Genomic DNA, 5,122 nt, shown 5'->3' with positions numbered 1-5,122 from the left:
GGAATCAGCAACCGGCCCTTTTAAGGGCCACAAGTTATTCATAACAGAGTAGATGAATGAAGAACAACAGCGGTTCCCACCGAGTGAAAATTTAAATAATCACCCCGATAACACTTCTAGGATAGATAATACATTATAGGCAGTCCATGGGAGACTTGGATCCACGAGGCAAATTCGTTTCCTTAATAGTTTCGTACGACTTATATGAGAGCGCGGTGTCATTCCTACTCACTTGGCAGCATTAATTGTTGAGGGAAAACAACTTAGAAGGTAACTTGTCGACCGCGGGCATAATCCTTCCGCAGGCCACTACTGAGAATCTGTGGACATACGGGTAATCTATCTTTATTGAAACTCGGGTTCATAACATACGACTGATACTTTATATATCTGTCACGTAATCCATCAAGAGACAAATGTCCCCCCCCCCCTAGTCAGTAGCGAGCTTCAGTCCATTCGTAGTAGCCGCCGGTGCAAGAAGTGAATTGAAGTTTGTGTGAAGTTCCGTAGTATGGCATGAAAATGATGTCGAAAATCCGACTACAGTTCCACAACCATGTGGTTGAAAGGAGGCTCCGCTGTTGAACAACAATCCACCTGTGGCTTAACTTAGAATGCCGACTAGCTGTTTTATTAATCCCGTGTCAATCCAGCAGTGTGTGACGTTGAAACGTAACCAAACTGCCGTTGATAGATAGATTTATCATCTATCCCAATGACATCCAACGAGCTTGGTAATTTAGGTACAGAGTCTAAGCAGGCAGTTTACGTGTGTGTGTGAGCGAGTGCAGGTTTTATCGAGTGCACCCCAATCCCATCGTCCTCAAGTGCCTACAGATTACGCAGTTTCATCGGCAACGGCCATACCATGTTGAAAATACCGGTTCTCGTCCGATCACCGAAGTCAAGCAACATTGGGCGTGGTCAGTACTTGGATGGGTGACCGCTTGGGAACACCACGTGCCGTTGGCGATTTTTTTTTTTACGTCACTATTTCCAGCGTGTTCTAATAAGACTTATGGGATATTATGTTCCCTTCCCTATTCCAGCTATAGCTTGGATGATGACGCCGCTGCATAATTGTAGAGTAATTGATAATTCTTAAGTACTTGCAGCTCCGTATTGAAACTTATGACTGGTAGCATATTCATATGAGACGGTTCACTTCTCTGCGTTTTCTCGAAGAAGGGAATATGTATTCAGGGGATTGTGAACGTACCTCGCGCTCTCCCTAGAAGTTAGAGACATTTTAGGTAAAGAATGTAATATACTGTACATATATGGCTAATTAAAATCCCATTAGTTACTACATTTCAGTGGGTAGTACAAATTCCATAATGAAAATATCTCTGTCCTAGTAGTTGTATCCTTTAAAGAAGCTCGTTGTTTTCCCATGATGAAGGGCAGAACTTGGTCGGTAGAAATTTAAACAGACTGCATTATCAGACCAGGCGTTATTTCAATATCAGCGTTTAGTTTAGGAAATATAGCAATAGCGGAGTTGGGAGAAGTAGTTATAGCATGTACAGTAAGTATAAACAGTTCGCTGTACTGTACAGTGAATATAAATATTTGAATGTACGATGGCAAAACATCAGACATACAGTACGTAGCTCACATATCTTAAAAAATAAATAAATAAAAATAAAGAAGACATTCTGAGGAGTGAGTGGAAAGTGCATATTATAATGAATATTTTTAACTCTCAGTTGACATTGAGAGAGAAAGCCATGCATCGGGGAACCGGTGACTGTTTTTGCGTTACCTTCTGCTATTGGCGTTGTTGGTTAGTAACGAATGAAAGAGGTAGGACGCGGAATCAAATGTCAAAAAACGATAGGGAAATAATAGTAACTGGTTGTATTTCGATCGAGCTCGGCGTGCTGATTCACCAGTGGGGTGTTTCACAAAGTTTACAATCTTTGGAAATTGTGAACTCTGTTTGTAAACTTCTGTTTCACAATCTTTGTTTGTAAAGGTGGACTGTACAAAGGAAATCAAATCTTTACGAATGAAATTTTGCGCTCTTTACAAGTGATATGTTTGTTTCACAACGAAGGAGTAATTTTACAAACGTGTAAACTAAACTTTACTAGTGAAGTTAGCACATTTTCTACAGTAGCCCTGTTGAAATAGCTTCTAATTGTGAATGAAAAAAATAAACACATATGTATAAAATCAATTTTATAGTAACAGGGTACCATTAAGAATTACACTGAAGCAGTTGTGATGTTATTGAGTAGTTCTAGCGACTCAGACGAAGATTTTGCATTTAGGCCTAACGTAGAATTTTCCGGCCACGTTCGTATCATTGTACGAATATTAATGAAAGGTTTCGAATGAATCCCGCGCTATACTTCAGAATACCGCGTTAGTTCTTATATACGAGGAACGTATTTAATAAATACTCGCACTTAAAGAAGAAAAACTTTGCACCGAAAACCAATCACTTAATAATGCAATGTCGGCATTACTTACGCAGTATTCTGAAGTCGTTCCGAATCCCATTTCGCTGTAATCTCTCCTACAAGATATGGGACATCACATGCAACATCTGAAAGGGAAAAGTGGTGCCCTAACCACAAAGCGAGAACTGCATTGGTTGCATAGTAGCTCTCAGTTCCCTGCGTTAGCAGATAAGAACGGAATTTATAAGATTACAGTGTGCAAAAGTTCACACATGGTAGTTGATGTTGTTACAAGATTGAAAAAACTCGAGGCGGGTTATTGATCACCGAATGTGCTTACTCGGGCAAAGGATTTTTATGCTCCTCCTGCTGGGTTCCCTAATGTTGGCGAGGTTATGGATGAAACAATAAAATATACTGATGGACCAGCAGAGAGCGAAGTTGATTTTAATGGATGGACATGTTAGCTGCTCTATCAACTGCATATAACTACGTGGGTCAAATCCATTATTTATCAATTATTTGAATGAATTTCGCGCTAACTTTCGTCAGTTAAGTCGTAGGCTAATTAATGCATTGGTATGCTCGACCAATTGCATGCCGCGAAACTCCGTTGTCGCCGATGTAGCAAAATCTAAATAAAATATATATAAAAAAATATAAACATGTCCATCGATAGTTCTAAAATTACAGCTACTTTACCTCTGATCCTTAGTGATTTTTGTAAACTGTCGTTGGCGATTTTGTTCAACCAATTATGCGTATTTGTAAGTTTGTTTCGCCGATTTTGTAAAGTTCGTTAAAACATACAAGTGAATAAGATTGCATTGTGAAACACAGTTAACAAGCATATGTAATATTTCCGTTGTTAATTGTATATTGTTAATTTGTAATTTGTTAGCGTTGTGAAACATGCCCCCATTTACCTTTAGAGGTAATATCTACATTAATATTTAGTTAAAATTTAAAGAAATTTTAAACGAATGGAAGCTGCATTTTAATTCACCCCAAATTACTATGTTCCCTTTCAGATTATCAGCTGTTGTTGTTGTTGTCGTTGTTGTATTGTAAGTTCTCACTTATTGTTAGCTAGCCGTACCCGTTCGCTCCGCTCCACCTGTTAGAAATAAATATAAAGTAATTACATAATTAAAATAGGACGACTGATCCATGGAACAACTTTTACAACAGCGCAAGATAATCTGCTTCGCATATTACCCAATTTTTTTTTAGCACTGCATTTATTGCATATATATTTTATGTATTTTAACACGATTCAATTGAGCATAGTTAAAATATGAATTATTAAAATAATGGATTGCCAAGCTAAAGTACTATTACTGCATACTAAATCAATACACTCTCGTTGTTCGTTAATTCTCTGAGATTAAAATGCGTGTACATAAATATTATTTTAAGAAATACAGAAAACGAATGTACAAAATAGCCTATCAAATTTTCTGTGCATAAGAAGCTATTTTAATCTTACCTGTCCTCGATTTACTCAGACGTTACTGTAATAACATTATAGCATTATGTCCATCTAGAGAAACTACAGTTTCCAATGGTGAAATAATAACTAATTATACAAATCAGTTAATTTACGAGCTTGTGATATTACTTCATACAAACACAGAAACATTCCCTGTAGGCTATGTTTAATAGCTTTCGATTGTTTGTTGATGTCCAAGGCCCCTGTTTCGATTGTTGTTGTCCAAGGCCCCTTATAGACGAAGTCATTTGTTCTTAATTCATTGCACCGTCTTAGATAGCGTTATTTTAATTTTAAAACTCATTTATCTCATTAAATATCAGTCCTATCAAAATGTTGTAAAAAAATAAAACTTAACGGAAATCATTTTTAAAGGAACATCTGTTATGTAACATTTTTTCTCAAATATCAATAATAAGCGAGATATTTCGATTTATTTAATTAAGGCCCCCTTATAACCCCCCTTTTAAATAAAGTATTTCGAATGCCATATAGCCTAAAATCTAAGTTACAACAAACTTAATTTATATTCCAGTTTTCATATAAATCGGTTCAGCCATTATCGCGTGAAAAGGTAACAAACATACAGACAGACATACAAACAAAATTTTCAAAAATGCGATTTTCGGTTTCAGGGTGGTTAATTATATATGTTAGGACCAATTACTTTTGGAAAATCGAAACTTACCAGAAAAATTTCGGCTACAGATTTATTATTAGTATAGATAGTACGAGATACGACCGCAATTTTGTACGACTAGTGTAATGAAGGAATGCAAAAAATTATTTTGGAACTTTGCAATGTTAGTCTATCATTAAAATAAAATTAAATCTTAATTCGTCCCTTTTGCAGGAGTCTTCTTCATCCAGTATGTTGTTGGCTGATATGGAGGAGGAGGGGGGGGGGGACATGCTCTAAAGGGATAAAATTTGCTTAGCAAATCGATATGGTGACTAACGCTTGCAATGCGTCATAGCTATAATTGTACTGCGCGGTAATTTCAGAGTAATAAGAGTTCAGTTCAGGGATCTGCTAATTTCTTCATATTGTGTTCGGCAATGGAATAGTACCGCAGTAGCATTAAGAGGTTTTTATAATTTGAACTGATATGTGCAGGTATATTGACCCCCCCCCTCCCACCGCTGGCCGACGCGGACTGCAATGACAACAGTAAGCCACACGTCATACGTAAGCCTTTCTTCTTCTTCTTCTTCTTTGCTC

At 37.1% G+C, this 5,122-nt stretch overlaps 1 non-coding gene across 1 annotated transcript; it reads left to right on the top strand.

The window, feature by feature from the left end:
• The first annotated feature begins 853 nt into the window (after window positions 1–853).
• On the top strand, window positions 854–972 carry LOC138693946 (5S ribosomal RNA). The gene has a single exon (XR_011330629.1). It is a non-coding gene; the product is annotated as a 5S ribosomal RNA (ribosomal RNA).
• The last annotated feature ends 4,150 nt before the right edge of the window (window positions 973–5,122 follow it).

Source organism: Periplaneta americana, unplaced genomic scaffold (assembly GCF_040183065.1).
Source record: "Periplaneta americana isolate PAMFEO1 unplaced genomic scaffold, P.americana_PAMFEO1_priV1 scaffold_24, whole genome shotgun sequence".
Taxonomy (NCBI): domain Eukaryota; kingdom Metazoa; phylum Arthropoda; class Insecta; order Blattodea; family Blattidae; genus Periplaneta; species Periplaneta americana.
Note: the sequence above shows the minus strand (reverse complement) of the source record. Positions and strands in the feature narration are given on the sequence as shown.